This window comes from Talpa europaea (genome assembly GCF_964194135.1).
Source record: "Talpa europaea genome assembly, chromosome: 8".
Taxonomy (NCBI): Eukaryota; Metazoa; Chordata; class Mammalia; order Eulipotyphla; family Talpidae; genus Talpa; species Talpa europaea.
In genome coordinates, this window is record NC_140075.1 from 101906405 (window position 1) to 101927590 (window position 21186).

Below are 21186 nucleotides of genomic sequence, written 5' to 3' on the forward strand. Positions count from 1 at the left end.
AAGAACACAGAGGAGTGGGGGGAGGAGAGGGAAGTACTGCCCTGAGCCCCTGTACCCTGCACAAAAAATAATAATTATTTCTCTTCTAAGACTCCTGATACTCAAGTATCAGGGAATTTGGACATAAGGGCATAAATCAGAAATTCAGGGTTCCCTGGTGGCGCAAGGGGTTAAGCAAAGCACTATGAAGCTATCCGTAGCCTCTGCAATACCAGTTCAATCCCTGGCTAGGGAGCTACATGGTGCAGCAGACCTCTCCTGTCTCGCCTGCTGCTCCCCTCAGCAGTGTATTTCAGTAGATCTGCCTGTTCTGTTCCCCACTCTGTCTCTGGTGAATCCTCTCACCCCCTGCACCTCTGGCCTGTACCCCAGTTCTTGTATGCATAAATAAATAAATCTTTAAAAAAATCGGAAACTCTATGACAAGGAAAGCGGAATGAGCCAGAAATCTGGCTATGTAACACCTAGTTCCCTAAGACATTAGGGTAAGGAAAGGATTAGTCAAAATTGTAGGACTGTGGAAATGTGTGTGATGGCTCTGTGGTCCCCAAAGCAAAGGTGACTTAGGAGAAGATATGACAGAGAGTCAGATGTTACCCAGAGAACAACAGCTCTCTTGCTTACCTACTCTACCTACTCACTGACACTTGAAATCCCTGTCTAAGAACATGCAGACTTTTTTTTATTCCACTTACTAACCTCTGGAAAATGCCTTGCATATAATAGGCCTCCAGTAAACATTTGTTAAATTGAATTAGAGCTAAAGCTTAAAGTGCAAACACCCCTGGGAGAGGTAACACAGTCACTTGATTCACATAAATGTGACTCTAGCTCCTCTTTTTTTTTCTAAGATTTATTTTTTTATGCATACAAGAACTGGGGTATAGGCCAGAGGTGTGGGGTGGTGAGAGGATTCATCAGAGACAGAGTGGGGAACAGAACAGGCGGATTGACTGAAATACACTGCTGAGGGGGAGCAGTGGGGCAAGACAGGAGAGGTCTGCAGGGCCATGTGTGTCACCTCCCTGGCCGGGGATCAAACTTGTGCTGCAGTGGCTGACAATAGCTTCATAGTGCTGTGTCTTAGCCCCTTGTGCCACCAGGGAGGCCCCGACTCCAGCTCCTCTTATGAAAATTGATTTTAGGACAAAAAGTAGATTTTGCTTTGAAATAGGAAGGATGCCCAGTGCTCAGGAAAGGACAGCAAAGTGGGAGAGGGTTCTGCAGACAACATCACTTGGTGTCCAGTTTCAATTGAAACCATATTTATTGTATAATTTCTCTCAATTATTTTGCTCCACTTCTTTCAAGAAGTGCACAATAAGGTCTTGTTCTCTTCACTTTTAAGCAGTGACTTCATAATCATAAGAGCAATTTAACTGGTCCTTATTTTTCACTCTGTGTGTATAAATAAGAGAGAAGCTCCCTTTCTGGCTGCTGTTCCCAGGAGATAATTCACCATCATTGGCAGGTACATGCATTGAATGTAGTTAGCTCCTGGCAATGCCCTTCCATTCAGGGAGTCACCACCATCTGCAATGCCCTTGCAGGGCAGGCATTTCTGCATACCTGGTTTTAAATACTTAAACATGATTTTCATATTGTTCAGAAGTTATTCCAATGGTATGTCTTCTTGTTATTGATATCTAGAAATGTAGATTTAAGATTTCTGCTTAGCTAACAATTATTTGTAACCTATTTTTCAATTTTTCTTTCTCATCCCTTTCATTAAACAGGCGATTTTTATCTTACTTATATTTTAATGGTTCAACTGGATCTATCTTTTTTATAAAAAGATTTATTTATTTATGCATACAAGAACCGGGGTTCAGGCCAGAGGTGCAAGGCGTGAGAGGATTCACCAGAGACAGAGTGGGGAACAGAAGAGGCAGACTGACTGAAATACACTGTCGAGGGGAGCAGCGGGTGAGGCAGGAGAGGTCTGCTGCGCCATGTGGGCAGCTCCCTGGCCGGTCGGTCGGGAATCGAACTCATGCTGCAGTGGCTGCTGATAGCTTCATAGTGCTTTACTTAACCCCTTGCGCCACCAGGGAGGCCCCTGGATCTATCTTTTATTGGATAGATTTACACTCTTTGGAGATAGAGATATTAATAAAATAAGCTTTATATTACACATACAATGAAATACAACCTAATACATAAAACACGTAATATTTATTATGCTTTAACCTATATTAATTTAAAGCATTATGTTATTATACCTACATTTAATCTATATCTTTTATACATAACCCTTAGTTTCATAACTCAGAAGGTTCCTGGAATTCATGTTTATCTGTCTGGACAAATTTAACATAATCAATGAAAAAAATCCAATAATTTCAGGAAAAACAATGAGAGGTGAAAGACCAAGGTACTCTTTCTCCATTCATCGGGTTATTATGCCTTTATGTATGTATATATGTGTGTATGTATGTGTGTGTGTATGTATATGTGTGTATGCATGTGTGTATGTATGTATGTGTGTGTGTGCATTTATATTGCCTTACACGTTGTTCATTTTTGGTAGGTGTTTGATTTCTCCCCTCAGGTGTATTCCCAGTAGTTCCCTGGCCACCACAGCACTGGTGACCCATTACCACAGTCCCTTGTGCTCTTCCCTCCCCTGTTTGACCCCTTTCCTTCTCCCTCCCCTGCTGCGTGCCTCAGCTCTATGGTCAGGTTGCACATTTTGCCTTTTTCCTGACTTCTTGTTCAGTTTCCCTATAGTCCACATATAAGTGAAACCATTCAGCATTTATCGTTTTCCTTTTGACTTATTTTGCTTAGCATAATCTCTTCCAGTTTCATCCATGTTGCCACAAATGTGTGCCTATATTTTAATCCTTAATGTCCCTGCAAGACAAAAATGAAGTACATTTAGGAGATATTTTTTAAGGTATACATATTTGGGCAGAGTGAAAGAAGAAGCATTAAATGGTGTGTGTATCCTCTCTATTCATCTCAGTCTTAGAACAATACCCCTTTGGTTTTGGTGACAAAAGAATACTTGAGAATTTGAGCTATTTTCTGTTTCTCAGATGTTCTCCAGTCAAAATACCATGACTACCTACTCATCTAATAATTGCACGAGAAAATAGAACTCGGAGTTTGGAGGTATTAGTTATGAAGTAATTAATTTGTTATTTGTCACTAGAGGGGGCTTTAGGAAAGTTTTAAACTGCATTTCCATGAAGAAGGCAGAAAAGTCCAGGCAATAGCAATCCACAGATCTTACTCAAGGAGTCGAAGGGGCAACTGAAAAACATTTTAGAAAATGACTCCAAGTAGAGCTTCTCCAATTGTAGTTACTGACATATATTTGAATTATGGACATGTATATTAGTTGGTTCTTAAGTACTTGGAAAAGATGACTATACTATCTGAAGGTCCTTCATGGGTAATAAGATTTTTATCACTGTCCATGAATAACTTGATTTTTCTTAATTTTATTGTAAAAGCAAGTGCAAGCCGGAATGACCGTAATTCTTTATAAAGCAGTATTTGTCTGACAGAGAAAAGGCACAGACAGAAGAGAACCACAATAGGATATACTGACCCCAAATGGCCATTTGCATTCTCTTAAGAACTAGAGCTTTGACATCTGAACACAAATATAATCTAGTCCATAGACATGATTATTTTCAGGACTGTGACACCACAGGGAGTTTTTTAGAGTGCTTTTTGATATGCTTCATTCCACACTTTATTTTCATTTTTCCTATAGAAGAGAAAAGCACAGAATGATGACTGTGTAGGAAGCATGGCTAGCTTCTTGTTACCAACAAAAGCTTTGCTTATCTGTTGTGATCTTAAACCCAGGCTGCTAGAATTGCAGATCTCAGGCCCACTGATAACTGTCATCATCCTCATCATGTCCACTTTCTCCCAGCTGTGTTCTTTAAATCTTTTTGTCTAATTAAGAGAACAAGTCTCTGTGAGCAGAACTTAATCATTCTGTGGTTACTAGGTAACCTGTCCCCACAGCTTAAGAAGTGTAAGGGGTTGCTGAAGACAAAAGACTGTTACAGGTGGTGCCCCCTGGAGGGGGTTGCTGGTGAGGATAGATAGCCTCAGGCAAAATGCTAAAATATATCACATATTGGGGTGGAGCTATGGATAAAAAAATAGAAGGGACTACAAAAGCTGCCCAGGATGATTCAGTCTTCAGGATTTAGTGTTCCAGATTCAGCTTTTGAGGATTCAGTGTTCCAGATTCAGAAGGCTGTTGTGGGCCTCTAAATGTGGAGGTCTTTAGCAGCCAACCTCAGGAAAAATTTGGAGGCTTTGTAAATAGTCAAGCGATGGAAACTACTGTCTCCGGTTTTACTGCTGTTACAGCCTGGCAGGGAAGGCAAAGATCTGGAGTTGGGCACCTGGCTGAGCTGCATGAGTGTGGCTGCTTGTCAGGTCATTCAACCACTGCAGGTGCTGTTTTGAGTGTTGCTTGTCTGGGGCTGTGCTGGGGTATACTGGCAGCTCAGGGAGCATCTCCTGTTGTGTCTTTTTCTGTTTTTGTGAATTGAAACCTGGCCTAGAGTCTGGTTGCCATGTGCTGCAGTTCAGCAAAGGAAGGAAGACACCATCTTGGACATGTGGCCTATTGTTAGGGAGAGGAGCTCTGCATCCTCAGTGGCGGGAAGATGCCATCTTAGCTGCTTTTGTTTAGGACTTAAAAACACTGGACACAGCTTCGGGTGAGGTAAAGGCCAAATTTGGTCTCAGTAACTCTTTGTTTTTCCCTGGTTTGTTAAATAAATCCCATTGTTGTTTTTCCCTGAACCTGAGTAGTCTTGCAATTGTGCGCGCAGGTGACAAACTCAGACAGTAACCAGTGAACTATTTGGGCGGTGTTTTAGTGCCCCTTGCTGGCCTGTATCAGAAGAGCATTTTGTCTCTTCTTCCACTGCCAATCAATTGCCCCAATGCCTTAGTTATGATGTTTAGCCTAAAGATTTGATGGTCTCTACCTGGTATTTTCTTTGTTTACAAGTGGCTTCACCATTAAAACAGCAAAACAAAAACCACCCTAACCTGTTAGTGCTGGCAATGTTTGTTTCACTTAAAACGTAGACGTCAGCATTTTAACAATTAATGGATTTCTGGGATGTTGTAATGAAGCTCTAACGGCACCTACCATTCACAAACTGCCATGTACAAATTAAAGAAACAACTGATTTTGAAAGCCACCAATGAAAATCATCTTTTATTAAAGCCCTGCCAAGCTTTTCTAAGGAACTTAATCACCAATATAGTCATATTTAGTTCTTTGTCTTTCAAGGTGTCTGCCTGTAATGTATGCCTCAAGCACTTTAAATTATTAGGTTGAATGATATGAAATTGCTCTTTTATAAATAAAAGTGGTCCAATATAGAAAATATCATTTGGTCTGACCCAATAATTTAAAGTGTTTGGAGTGTATCACTGGAAATTTAGATATAAATTTAGATTTCATGAATTATTTCTTTAGACTATTTCATGAATTATTTCTTTAGACTGTATTAGCAAGTACAGACAGGGGATGTGGGGGGGGTTTCCTGACCCCTCCCCCCCTCAGAACTGCTAAATCTCTGACTTTATTATTTTTATTTTTCTTCCTTAGATTTTATTGATTTGTCAGTCATTTCTAGAACTATGTAATTTCAGGGGGTACACCTTCACTTCTCTATATATGCACATGCTTCCCTCACTGTCCACCAAAACTCCAGTGCTAACATCCTATCACTTTTCACCCCCCCTCCCCCTTTCTGGTAACCAGTATATTTTTCAGAGTCCAGGAAGGGTCTTTGTTGTTCTTTGACAGTTTGTTTTCTTGCGTTATTTATATTCCTCAAGTGAGTGGTCAATCTCTGACTTGCCTTAAATATAAGGTTTCTCTTACTATCTTTCAGCCTGCCCACTTCTTTGTCTGCAAACAATGACTCAGTGTTCATTGTGTTTCATGTGTTTCAACAAAATAAACGTTGTCCAGCAATATGAAAATGTATTATGAGAACAGCTTCTTGTTATGTGACACTGTGTCCACTGAGGTTTATACCCTTAGATGGACTCACAGAAGCCACCCCAGGAGGCACAGTCTAGAAACTTTGGTGGTGGGCTGGGTACAGGGAGATTTCCTCTATGTCACTTATAATATGCAGAGTGACAGCTTATATAAGACAAATAGGCAAAGTAGAATACATGATGTGCTGAGCCTCCTTAATTTCATTTTTAAGCAAGGCTGGAAGTCAATGGTCTTTTGTGTTAGAGAATTTGGAGACTAGAAGGATCTAGTGATGAGGTGGCTCCAGTGATCCAGGGATCACTAAGCCAAAACCTCATCTTCTTAAACAATTTTTTACTCAAGTAACATTGTACTAGAACGTGATGTCAGTTTCATCATTATAAATCATCCTGTGTCTACACTACAGTAAGATCACTGAAAGTCCAATCCTAACCTTCCCCACACAGTTAACACCTTTTACCCAACTTTCCTGCTCCCCTTTTCCCCTTTCCTCCTAGTGACTGGTAATTTGATCTTCCAGTCTTAATTTTGTATTATTTAGTTCATTTGTTTGTTTGCCAAAATCCTCATGTTTCAAAAAGACTCCTGGAACCCAGAGATGGTAATTAGCTCACACAGCTCAGCTTTCTGACCCCTGAGTTAGTGCTCATTCTACCAAATCAGGAAACAGACAGCAAGACAATTTTCTTGGTGATATTTCATTATGCTTGTTTGCTCTCTTACGTGTGTATTGTCTAAAACAATGGAAAGTTATTTTCATGTGCAATCAGTCATGGGCTTATAAATGGGAAGGGTGAGTGAGAATTTGCTGGAGTCCTTTGTCATAGGCAACCTGCAGCTAAGCTGTCTAAGACAGATGCAGGTATACATTTAAAAGACATATTTTGGCCTCTAAAAGACCAACCTATGTTATTCTTTTAAAATAAAATAAAGCCTGGTGGAGCCTGATTTTTCCTCCTCCTATCCTAGAGATGATTACTTCCTTGTAATCCAGACATAACACTGCATGGAGGGACATTTTACACTTGAGAATTACCCCTCAGGAGGGGCAGCTTCCCTTTCTACCAAGAATGGTAGAAAAGAACAACATGATTGGCTTCCTGTGATACAAAAACTGCCACATGTCATTTCAGCCAACATTTAATGAGCACGTACTGTGTGCAAGGCCCATGCCTCATCAGCTCACATTTGCCCTCAGATTCTACAGGATACAAACATACCTACTCTGCTTCACTTACAACCTCTTTCACATCCTCTGGGTTTCCTCTGATTTGAACAGAGTTACCGGAAGCCTGCCTTCCACAAGAGATGTCATAAAGTGTCAGCTATCACAGAATAGCCATTAAGGATGTGTTGGAATCTGCTTGCTTTTGAACCCTCGTTCTGCTCTCTCTTATCTGACCTTGACCAATGATGGCATTTCTTTATCTGTAAAAAAGCCCAGTAATAGCACCTACTTCATGTGGTTGGTGTGATAATCATAAGGGGTAACCACAAGCAAACAGCACAAATAGAATCTGGTTGCCATTGCTTGGGTTCCCCCAGAAGCAGACTTTGAGACAAAGATTCAAATGCAAGTAGCTTATTTAAGAGGTTATCTCCTAGGGGATATGCTCGTGAGGCAGTGAAGGGGTTGTTGGAAAAGTCATGATACAAAAATATAAAGGGATGTTATCCAATAAGCAGAGTTCAAGCCCTCAAGGCACTCAGTTATCCTACCCAAGGGTGAGGGAGCTGGGATATTTATCCTCTGCCCACCATCAGTCCTTGTCTAGCTTGTCTATTTATGCTAATTCCCTGGCCTGTCCTACTCCATGGGCAGGTAAAGTGGGCTTCAGTGTTCAGAGAAAGCTCAAGAGAACAAGGCATAGGCCTGCACTTTTGAAGTTGGGATTGGCAAGCAAGGAAGAGGTGAAGACTGAGCATTGATGGTATCTGCTTCCTTGGTGACATTAACCGTTCAATGCTCATTTACTCTTTGTGTGTTTAGCCATTATTGTGATTAAGTGATATCGATTTGCAAGACATAAAAAAACCACCTGTTGTGAGCACCTGCTGTTTTTATCTGCTCAACATTATTTTCTTCTTATTTCTGGGAGTTGCATACTAGTCCTTTGGGTAAATTTATCTCCATCTTTCCTCCTTTCTTCTCTTGCCCCTTCATTATCCAAGAAAGTGGGAATGTGACCTTGGCCTGACCAGAATACCTGCAGCCAACTGACTGTGAGGATTGACTCAGAGGTGGGTGCAGGACCCTCGTCAGCATCTCACCCTATCAGAGTTCTCACTGGGCTCTGAGTGCTAGAGCTATTGTATTGACTCTTGTTGGGTCTGCCGAGCTGGGAGATGGGAGCGCTGGGCTGCTGACAGCTAAGTTGTTCCCTGTGGAAAGCATCTGTCCAACAAATGAGAGGGAGAGAGCGAGAGCGAGATAGGGAGAGAGCAAAAGAATATTCTGAAGACATTACTTGAGCCTCCAAGTACAGCTCTTGCTGAAATATTTGAACTGGGTATGTCTGTTGTATGGGCAATAAATTCTTTCCTGTTACTTGCAAGGAAAGAGTACTTGCTGATGTGATAGAGCATTTAAAGCATAGTGTAGCATTTTGTGCTCTAGAATGCTAAGACTTTTAACACATCACCTTTAGTGTAAATTCCCAAGTAGCTACAACACTTGTTTGGCAAGATGGCGGAGGCTACCTCCTGGCAGTACACTTTTCGTCCAGAATATCCTTCTTCACATTTCAGGTTTTAGTATTGCCTATCTTGTTGCTCAGTCATGTCATTAAATAACTTCAAATTACCCTGTGAGAAAGTTATTCCCTTTGCATGTCTTTCAAGCCTTGTTACATCAGAAAGGTCTCAGCTTCAATAGCTCTCACCCTTGCTAATCTTTCTTTCTAGCCACATGGAAGCTCAGACTCAAGCTGTAGTATTTGAAAGCCTCATTTTTATCTTCATTATGCTTACTTATGATCATTAACACCGCTCTTCCTATTATAATTGAGGTATAGTTTTCTTCAAAAAAATATAGTTAAGAAGTGAGAGAATTCAAAGGAAAACATAAAGTAAATATTAGTACCAGTTGTGGAACAATGTGCCCAAGGTTTTGTAGGTGTCATTTAAAGACTGAAGTTTGGGAACCACTTGCTTATTGTAATGGTATCCTGCTTCCATAGGGAAAAAAGTGACCCCAGAGAAGGATACAGTCTGATTTGCAGAAACTGATTCCTCTAATTTGATTGTGATTAAAGGACAAAATTGGTTTATTGGAGACTTTCCACTCATTTGGGGGTAAAGCAGAGAACACTTTTATTTTTTTCAGTGACTGTTTTCATTGTGCTAATGAAGTCCCCTCCCTACTGGGTCTCAGGGGCTCTTACAGATACTTCAGCCTGATTCCTTAGCTATCTGTCATTTTTGGTAAATGAAAAGTCACCTTCAGTTTTGAACAACCTTTTTTTGTAAAGATTTATTTATGCATACAAGACCTCGGGCACAGGCACAGGTCAGAGATGTGGGGGGTAAGAGGATCCACCAGAGACAGAGTGAGGAACAGAACAGTCAGACTGACTGAAATGCACTGCTGAGGGGAGCAGCAGGCGAGACAGGAGAGGTCTGCCTCACCATGTGGGTTTCTTCCTGTCTGCCCGGGGATTGAACACATGCTGCAAAGGCTGTGAACTGCCTCATAGTGCGGTGCTCAACCCCTTGAGCCACCAGGGAGGCCCTGAATAATCTTTGTTCAAATGTTTAGCTCCTCTCTTCCCCTTCTCCAGCACTGGCTAGACTGGTGGGCACTGCTAGTTGGCTGGTATGAGAGGTGGTGGGTCAAATTTCACACCCACACCTTCCTCATGCACCCAGCTCTGGCTCCTATGATGCTGAGGTAGAGATGACAAGGAATAATGCAGACCCGTTTGACTTGATTCCTCATCTCTCGTCAGGCAGCCAGCACTGTCCCTCTAGCTCTTGGTCTTTGGGCTTACATGGAGGGGTGATGGCTCCAAAATGTTCTTCTAAGAATCTCAGTCCAGGCTTCCCCAGATGTTGCCAATGCATGGTAAGATTTGACTCCAAATGAACCCCATCTGACTGCATAGCTCCCCACTGCTTCAGTGCATCTGCCTGCTTGACCTGCTTTTGCAATCCTTAGCTAGACCATGGATCCCAGACGGTGGGACTGGCTGGTGTGTGTGTGTGTGTGTGTGTGTGTGATTCTCTTCTGTACTTTTTTGGAACCAGAACTATGGGAAGAGTAATGGAAGAGGAGTGACCCAACTCTGCCTTTCATCATCCCTTATCTTCCTTATTAATTCCCCTCTACCTGGATCACAGGAACAGGTGAGCAGATCCATGATGAATGCAGCCATTTCCTCAAGGAGTGGAATCAGAATTCCCCTTTGCATTGGCACTCATGCATCCACCAAGGAATGAGTCTCTTGGGCTCTGGTCTTTTGGCTTCCCAGATAGCATTTCTCTCCTCAAGAATGTGTGTTCTTTGCCATCTTCATACTGTCTCTTCTATACGCATATCAGCTTGCTGGTGTGTAACAACCCAATATTTTCTCTCTGTCAACCTCCAGTGCAGGGCAAATAGAGGGCAAATAGAGGGGGAGGTCAAAGAAAAGGTGGCTAAAGTGGTGGTCAGAGGGGGCACATTTGGAGTATCATCCACTCTTTCCCTGAGGGCTTCTGTGTACTCCTTATTTCTCGAACACCCACTTCAGTGACATGATGTTATAGACATTTATCTTCTTTCCCCACATTCCAACTAATGAGGTTATTGGCTCTGGAAAGCTGAGGTTCACACAGTCATTCAAGGATCTGGCTTATTGGGGCTCTGCCACTCTCCAGACATGGCTGCATGGTTGCCTGGACATGGGCATCCAGCTAGCAGATGGGAGAAAATGGAGGAAGATAAACTATGGAAATATTTATGGAAATGGCCCCCATCCTTCTGCTCACATTCCATTAGCTCTATTCTCAAGGGAGGCTGGGAAGAAGAGTTAGCTGTGTGTACAGGAAGAAGAGGTTACGGGCTTGATTGTGCACAGGCACACTGATGCCAAGCATGAAGTCATTTGTAGAGACAGGCTGCACTGGGCACTCTAGAAGTCATCATAGCAGCAAGGACTAAAAATAGAACTTGTGATAAACCACTCTTTCCCCAGCATTAATTGAAGAGACTCTCCCACTCTTTGCTGTTGCTCTGTTGTGTCATTTCCTGCTTTGCCCCCTCAGCATGAGCAGCGATGGATGACAAATGCATGAGGACAAGTGGACACAGAAGAGAACAAAGACACCCTTGTTTCCATAAACCCCAGCTGTCAGGACACATCTCTAGTACCTCGAGTGCCCCATCCCAAATGTTTCTTGGAAGCGATCTCTTTAAATCCATTCCAACCAGAACACGCTTAACATTTGTCATCTCCTGCTTTAATGTAGCTCTAGAGTGTGAACTCTGTGGCATCTTGTCAGGTCCTTTGTTGGTTCCTCCCCCCTTTATTTGCGGGGAGAAAGATGAAAAATTTGAAAGGAGGTTATGTGTCTATTGTGGCAAATGTCAGAGATCCAGGGAGTGGGTTGTCATTGTAGCCCCAAGTCCACTTGTTGTTCTCTCCCAGAGCAGGTTAATCTTGTAGTGAGGTAGGTCATGCTCTATGCAGAAGGAAATCCCATGGATGTTGATCAAAATGATATTTCCTCAGGGCCTCCCTGGTGGTGTAGGGGTTAAGTCTCAGTACTATCATGCTATCACTGCCCTGAGTTTGATCCTCGGTCAGAGAGCTGACTCACATGGCACAACAGATCTCTCCTGTCACAGCAGTGTATTTCTGTAGATCTGCCTGTTCTGTTCCCCACTCTGTCTCTGGTGAATCCTCTCACCCCTTGCAGCTCTGCCCTATAGCCCAATCTTTTATGCATAAATAAATAAAAATAAATCTTTAAAAATCATATTTCCTCAGTTTAACCAATGCCCACAGAATGCTTAGCCACTGCCTGGGAATGTGGCCCAGCTTCCTATGCCAGGTGAGGTTTCTGTGAATTTTATAACATAAATGTGCATGTCTTTTCCAGCTGTTTTGAGGGTATTTCATCTACAGAAACCTTGGAATTACAGCTTGTCATGTATTCATACAAACCAAATAAAAAAAGTTTTCTTGTACTCTGGGAAACATGAAATGCATACCTTATGATTTCTTTGCAGGAACCATCACTAGAATCCAGATCTTACAGCACAGTGAATGCATACCAGCTATTAACACTTAGACCTGTTGACCAGCATGGATGTGACCAATGAGAATTCAGTAACCTTTGGATCCTGAGCTGTTACCCACACTCCATTAGCTCTCTCAACTCGGTAACTGGGCTAGAAGTGTAGTAGTTGAGAAATGCCATTTTAGAGCAATATTAAACCATAAGAAAATACGAGTTACCCAGGACAATAATGGTGATAATAATCTTGACATCAAAGACACTAATAAACAAAGACTAAAACTAAAATTGTCAAAAGATTAGAGGGAAAATAGCAGAGGTAGAAGATTAAATAATAATTAAATTATATTATATAGACAGGTAAGTGCAGAACTTGAAAGAGTATGGTTTGCTTCCCCTTTGCCCTGGAATTGAGAGTCTTTCTCTTTCTGGAGCCCAGTCTGAAAGATTGGTCAGGCTAAGGAAGGGATAGGACCTATCCTTTAGGTGGATGACCAGTTTGAGGCTAGTAGCTCACTAACTGCCCGGCTACTGTTACATGGTCCAGTGCGTAGAACTATCTTGTCCATAATGAGATAATGTGTCCCTCCCAGGCAAGTTGTCAGGCAGACAGGGACGAATGTGGATAGTATTTATTGAGCACCTACTAAATGTAAAGCACCATAATGAATGCTGAAAGGGTGACATAAGGTGATAGTGGGGAGGGGTGAAGGAAGATGAGGGTCTGAGCTTAGGAATCAGAATTATTTTTTAAGATTTATTTATGCATATAAGAGCTGGGGTACAGGCCAGAGGTGTGGGAGGGTGAGAGGATTCATCAGAGACAGAGTGGGGAGCAGAACAGGTGGATCTACCGAAATACACTGCTGAGGGGAGCAGTGAGCGAGTCAGGAGAGGTCTGCTGTGCCATGTGGGTAGCTCCCTGGCTGGGGATTGAACTCATGCTGCAGTGGCTGCGGATAGCTTCATGGTGCTGAGACTCAACCCCTTGTGCCACCAGGGAGACCCCCACTTGAATTACTTTTATGTGTGTATGGTCTCTTCCACCACTTGAGCCCCTGCCTTGGAGTGGATTGTATTTTCCCGAAGGATGGGAATTTCAATGAGATACAGTATGGTATAGGGCAAAAATTCTGCTTTCTAATCAGATCAACCTGCTCTGATTCTGTTGTTATTTAACCCCTCACAAGCCCCATGTTTTCCTCAATAAAATGAACATAGGGCCTCCCCGGTGGTGCAGCGGTTGAGCGCTGGGTTGCGAAGCTGCCTGCGGCCTCTGCGGCGACGGTTCGATCCCCGGCTGCTCCCCGGCCAATGGAGGAGGGTCCCGCATGGCGCGCAGACCTCTCATGCCGCCCGCTGCTCCCCTCAGCAGTGTACTCGGTCCTTCTGCCTGCTCTGCTCCCTGCTCTGGCTCTGGTGAATTCTCTCACCCTCCCGTGCTTCTGACTATACCCAGTGCATGTATAAACAAACAAACAAACAAACAAATAAATAAATACATGCCTCTTTAAAAAAAAATAAAATGAACATAAAGACAATGATCTCCAGACATTAGATGCTCAAGGTTAACTTTTCTTTCCCTGCAATCTTGCTTGTCATAGGTGCTTGATAGTGTAATGAACTAGAGACATTTTATAGAATGTTTACCCTGGAAGAGCCTTTCAAAAATCATCTAGCTCAACTCTCTCATTGATTTTGATTCTCTTTCTTTCTTTCTTTCTTTCTTTCTTTCTTTCTTTCTTTCTTTCTTTCTTTCTTTCTTTCTTTCTTTCTTTCTTTCTTTCTTTCTTTCTTTCTTTTTTCTTGAGTCACAAATTAATGGGAGTTGCTACTGTCAAAGCAGAATGGCATCTTGTCCATTTGATGGGAAAAGATAAAAGAATGAGAACCTAACATTGGTGAGAGTGTAGAGAAACCTTGTTTACATATCCATTGGTTCATAGTTTCCAGTGTGTAGTTCAGAGGCTATTTACCAACCATTTATTTATTTATTTATTAAAGATTTATTTTTATTTATTTATACATACAATAACTGGGGTGTAGGCCAGAGGTGGGGGTGTGTGTCATGGTGGTGAGAGAATTCACCAGAGACAGAGTGGGGAGCAGAACAGGTGATCTACTGAAATACACTGCTGAGGGGAGCAGCAGGTGAGACTCCAGGAGAGGTCTGTTACGCCATGTGGGTCAGTTCCCTGGCCAGGGATCAAACCCATGCCTCAGTAGTTGGTGATAGCTTGATAGGGCTGCACCACCAGGGAGGCCCTGCACCAAACATTTAAATATATATGCCCTCTGACTTGGCATTCTCATAGCTAGAAATTTATCCTGTGTAGATAATCAACCAATTGCACAAAGCTGTGTATACAAAAGAATTTTCATTGTAGTGTTGCTCATAATAATGAACTTCTGGAAAGACTCTTCATATTCCTGGGTAGGGAGTTAGTTAAATAAATGAAAACGCATCTTTGCAGTAGAGTGTATGGAAAATCTTAATTGGTGTGGAAAGATGGGGCCATAGCACATTGACTTGTTAAGGCACGCAGGTATGTGGCCCCGAGGGATGTCGGGACAGGACAGGCGCCACGATTTCAACAGTTGCTTCTGGATGTCTGGGCTGACACTTATTTTCTTCTTTATACTTTTTTAAAATGAGGGACTGTATGCTTGAGTGTAGATGAACTATATCATCAGAAAGAAATCATAAAGCTTTTTTTAATTTGATCAGAAAAAGAATGAGCCCTCCTGTTTCCTAGCTCAATAATCATTCTTGGGCAGTATTGCTGTGCCCAGTCTAATTTTATCTCGATTATTTAACCTGATAAATATTTAGCTGCCAAACCCTTTGTCTATGTGGTCGCTACTGTAGAAAGTGACACTCCGATTATTCTTCTCACTTTCTCAATATGCCTTTTCGGATGTTCTGGGAATTTCTCCAGATCTCTTTTTGAGGTAGGGAATACACAAACAAACAAATAAACAAACAAACAAACACATCAATTTCTGTCACTTCCTCATTTAAAACATATACGATCATAAATCCATTTTTTTCCCTAAATAAAAGCAGGTGGTTGAGCCTCCTCGAGTGTAAATCTGTCCTTAAATGACAACCAAACAAAACAGATTTCCGATCTTGTGATTAAAGAATTTTAAGGACTACCGGACAAATGTGTGATGTGTACTGTGTACTAGTTGCCATGGTTTTAACTGAGGATGGGCTATTTAAACATATCCTTAATTTGGATAGGCATGAGTCTCAGCTTTGCAGGGTTAGAAATGGTGCAAAAGGCTTGGCTGTTTTTAGATTGAATAGGAGCTTGGCTATAGTAAGAACTAAAAATAGAAGTCCCTATCTTTACTTAACTCTTTGATTACCAGACAGAACAAAGAAATTCATTGCAGTAGATTCTCTGTGGAAAATAAAGCTGGCATGACAGGAAGGCGGTATTTAATTATTTAGCATTTTTGAACCAACATCTTGTTATTTGAGAAATCCTCTGAAATTTGTATTTAAAAAGCCCATTTTAAGCTTTAAATTCAGGTAGTCCGTTTCCATGGCAGCTGGACTCTTTTGAAGGTTTCTAGATTGTAACTGGAGTAATGTTTTTATGAGTTCATTTCTTTTTCTATCTGCAAGTAGCACTTTGGAGCAAACAGACAGTGGACTCAATAGTTTATCCTTGGTTATGTTATCTGTATTATTTTATAGCAAACACTGTGCATTGTTAAAAACGCAAATGGTATCTACATCTAGAACTTTACCACTGAAGAAAAGCTGATAAATGCGCATATAGTTTCATCTCAAGATTTCCAACCCCTATTTTTAGAAACTATAGAAGATCTCTAATGGTCACCTGGAAGTTTGGAAAATGCATTCAAATCAGAATCAGAAAATAAAAGTCCGAGTTCAAGTCCTGCCCCTGGTTGGCTCTGGGATTTGGAGCAAGGCACTTAATTTACTTGGGCTTCAATTTTCTTTCTTTTTTTTTTTTTTAATTTTTTTCTAGAGGCATGTCTTATTTGTTTGTTTGTTTTGTTTTTGGTTTATACATGCACTGGGTACAGTCAGAAGCGCGGGAGGGTGAGAGAATTTACCAGAGCCAGAGCGGGGAGCAGAGCAGGCAGAAGGACCGAAGCACACTGCTGAGGGGAGCAGCGGGCGGCAGGAGAGGTCTGCGCGCCATGTGGGACCCTCCTCCGGTGGCCGGGGAGCAGCCGGGAATCGAACTGGCGCCGCAGAGGTGGCGGGCAGCTTCGCAACCCAGCGCTCAACCGCTGCGCCACTGGGGAGGCCCTGGGCTTCAATTTTCTTGATTGCAAACTCTCCAGTTTTGAGGACACTCAGAATAGATGAGCTTTCTACTTTAAGATTTTTGTAATGTCTTATTTTTTAATTAGTTCAAAGCTTTCTTCACGTAAAATCTCATTATGGAAACAGGAAAAGTGGAATTCCATTCAATGTTGGCCTGGGACTTGGTGGTGGGGGATCCTGAGTGTTTCCCTTCTAGCCTTTTTCCATCTATTCCTGGACTGCCCTTGACATATCAAGTAGGGTGTGTCAGGGCTGCCTAGTGCATAGTTTGACGACTGTTAATTTAAACTTTAATGTCTCATTTAATTTTCACAGTCTGTGCTTCTGAGAAATCTCAAAATAATGTCATAAGAAATTTTTAGAAGATTGGAGTCTTCATATTATATCAACAAAAATAAAGCACAGAGATTTCTAAAAGATAGGAATTACTGTTTTTGGCACTAGGCACTAAAAAAAAATCGTTAATTTTTCTGATATTTGCTGTCAAGGGACACTGATGAAAACCCTCTCTTTGCTGCTTATTTCTTATGAGATCTTATAATAAAACCATTTATACTTGCTGCATCCCTTTGGTATTTTGTCTGACACAAATGCTGACCCATTAGCTCTTCATTTCATAATTAACATTTTATTATATTCTTGGGATTTTAAAATGACTTGCTTAGTCCACAGACTCTTTATTTTGAAATAATAGAATGCTGCTTAAAGGATTTGTTTATTTTGAACACATGCAATTTGCAGCAACATGGATGGCGCTGGAAGGGATCATGCTCAGCGAAATAAGCCAAAAAGAAAAAGAAAAATACCGGATGGTCTCACTCATAGCAGGAATCTAGAAAACTTAAATAAGGGACCAGGAAAATGAATAACTATAAGAAAGTGAAAATCAAAATCAACAAAAAACTATGAACCAGAGACACTCTATGGAGGGTGGGGTGCAGGGAGGGGAGGAATTGGGGTCAAAATAAGGGGGCTGCAATTGTATGGGGAATATAAAAATAAAATTTATTTAAAAAAAGGATTTGTTTATTTTGAATGTTAATTTTGTCTATATTTATGCAAAACTCTTTTTATTTGTAAAAGTGGTAATCCTAGTTGGGTCAAAGACTTGTGGAGGAAGCTGGTGTTTGGGTTCCAAAATGGAATTTTTTTTATTATATACTAGATATAAGATCTTTATGGGAGATAGCAGTTTGAAAAAGAACAGCAAACCTTTTCAGACACTGTCAATTATTTCAGAAAAGATTTCAGGGTCAGCAATGAAATCTTTATTTAATTCTTACTTTCGTATAATGTTTTTAATATCTATGATCTTCATAGGAATCAATTGTGATATAATCTGCAGCTAGAAATCAAGAGTGCTTGGGTGTTGGGCTCCCAGATAAAATTCAGCAGAGAGGAAATACTATGACTTAATAATGTGATCTCTGAGAAAAAAAAATATTGTGTATACCTCGAAATGTTTAAAACTAACATTCATATTGTGTTTCCCAAGCCACTTTACAAACTATTTATAGAGAATCACATCAACCACCCACCTATTGTTAAAATAGAGAAAGTATTTTAACACTAAAAGTCAGCTTTATAAAACAGCAAAAGGACTGGTAATGGAAGGAAATGATAGACTGGAAATGATAGACCAGAGACTTAACTAGCTTCTTTTTAAATTTTAATCTTTAAGGTGTAATATATATTCAGGTAAAATGCACATAAGTGTCAGTTAGCTCACTTTTCACAAACCTAACATACTTGTGTAACTAGCACCTATACCAAGAAATAGAATATTACCAAATAAAATATTACCCCCCGATTCTTCTATACATTCTCCTTGTCACTGAACTTCTCCAAAGGTCTTGTCTTCTAATTGTGTACACTAGTCTGTTCTTAACTCATATGAATGGAATGATACAATATATACTCTTTTGTGACTTTTTAAAAATTTGACTTTATGTTTTTGAGACATCCATACTTTGTAATTGCTATAGGTTTTTTTTTTTTTTAAAGTATTACTGCCTTTTTTTTTTTTAAAGATTTATTTAATTATTTATATAAGCACTGGGTACAGTCAGAAGCGCGGGAGGGTGAGAGAATTCACCAGAGCCAGAGCGGGGAGCAGAGCAGGCAGAAGGACCGAAGTACACTGCTGAGGGGAGCAGCGGGCGGCAGGAGAGGTCTGCGCGCCATGTGGGACCCTCCTCTGGTGGCCGGGGAGCAGCTGGGGATCGAACCGGCGCCGCAGAAGCTGCGGGCAGGTTCGCAGCCCAGCGCTCAACCGCTGCGCCACAGGGGAGGCCCTGCTATAGGTTTTGATTCATTCCATTGTTCATGGCACTTTGGTGGTTTTTCATTTGTGACTATTACTACTTCTAATAAACATTCCTGATCATGTGTATCTAGGAAGGAAATGGCTATATTCTTACCATAAGCACGTAAGATAACCACATTAATAGGTAATGCCAAATAGTTTTTCACATGGCCATATCAATTACATTCTCAACAGCAATGAATGAGAATCTTGGTTGCTTTGTATACTTGTCAACACTTGTTATTTCCTGCTGGATGGGTAGTGGTATCATACTATTCTTCAATTTGCATTTCCTCGATGACTAAGTCCAGCCCCTTTACAGATGTGTATTGGTCATTTGGATGGTTTCTTTTATGGAAGGATTTTTCCCAATTTTCTGTTGCATGTCTATCTTTTTCTTACTGCTTTGCAGAAGTTTTTAAAAATATATAATGGATAATTTCTTCATATTCTTGTGTACAATATGATTTTTAGTGTTCAGATTGATGCTAGGTATGTGTTATATATATTTTTGGTGCTCCCTAGGCCATTGTATACTCAGGTCTGGAAAACTGCAAATGAAAATTAGATAGGAAAAGCAATCTTAGTTCAGAATTGATAGTATTATATGACATTAAGTTACTATGAAATGCATCATCACTATTTAATGTCAAATTACAGTCATGATCTATTTTTTATTTTTAGCTTTTTCATGTTGTTTGATTTATTGCTTATATTTGAAAGCAAAAATAAGAAGGACAAAAAAGAAACCACCCTAAAACTGGAGGAGAAGGGGAAGATGATCTTGCTTTGCTCTTGTTAAAATAGACCATGACTTCTTTCTTTTGAGACATATTTGTGAATTTTCACCACTTGCTATGTTGGCCACTGTCCTGCAGGAGCATGCCTTGCAAAAGTGAGGATATCAAGGACATTTTGTTTACAGCTAGGCAAAAGGACACCAAATTTGTCAACATCAAGGAGAACAGGGATCGTCTGAAGTTTAAAGTTTGATGCATCAGACCTTTAGATTTTAGTCATCGCAGACGCAGAGAATCTAAAGCAATCCCTCTCCCCCACCCCTTTCATGGTAAACTAGCTAAAATGAACTAGGGTGAGTGGGAAGAGAGAAATGTGTACTCCTGTCTATGGTCAAAAATAATCACTTGCTTGATGGGAGTGGTTCCCAGACCCTGTCCTGGATCCTGTGTGGTGAGAATCCTTGGGGAGCTTATTACAAATACACATTTCAGGACTCCATTCTTGGAGATATGGATCACTAAATCCAATAGAGCTGGCATAGATAGTGCCTAAAATATGTATTTTTTTTCAGTTGCTTAAAAATTTTTATTATTTATCATGATTCTGACTGACTGGGTGGTTTCTCTGTGAGATTCATGTAGCTGTAGTTATCTGATGAATCAGATGGGATGGCTGGACACACAGATAATCGGCCTCCTTCTATCCTCATGATTTTTCATTCCAGTCTTTTTTTTTTTTTTTTACAGCATAATGGTCTCAGCTTATGAGAGGAAAGAAGCTACAATGCCTGCTGAGGCCTTCGCTTAGAATGGCTTCTTACGTGTCCTGTTGGTTATAACCAGTCACAAGATTAGTCTAGATGCAAGAGTGAAAAAGTAGGTTCCACATATTCATGAAGGAAATGTCAAAGTCAGAATACAAAAAGGCTTGTATAGCAGGAATGGCAGAAATGGCCATATTTTGCAACATCGCAGTTTACTAGCAAATGGTAAATTTCTGGCTCTCTGGTCCAGATTAAAGAATCTTTTATCTTAAACAAACTTTAAGATTAGTGGACTGGTACTTTATGATGGGGTTTCTCCCACAATACCTTTTTCCAGAATGTTGTATGAGGTAAGAAGATAAGCTGGGCAGGAGATAAAACTTAAAGAAAGGAGAGAGGGTCAGAAGCTTAAATGCTAAAAATTGAAGATTGGTGGTATAGGGGAGGGAAGAGAAACTTCATATTAATGTTGTTTTTAAGGAATCAGTTTTCTAGAAGTAAAAATAAAATGATTTAGGAATGTGAAGGCATATGTGTGGTCCTCTTCTCCCCTGGATGCCTTTGTTCTTTTTTTTTTTTTTTAAAGATTTTTTTATTTATGCAAGAACTGGAGTAAAGGCCAGGGACATGGTAGGGTGAGAGAATTCACCAGAGACAGAGCGGGGAGCAGAACAGGCAGATTGACTGAAAACACTGCCGAGGGGAGCTGCGGGCGAGACAGGAGAGGTCTGCTGCGCCATGTGGGTATCTACCTGGCTGGCAGGGAGTGAAACGGCCAGTTGGCTGCAGAGGCCAAGGATAGCTCCACAGTGCTGTGCTCAACCCGCTGTGCCACCGGGGAG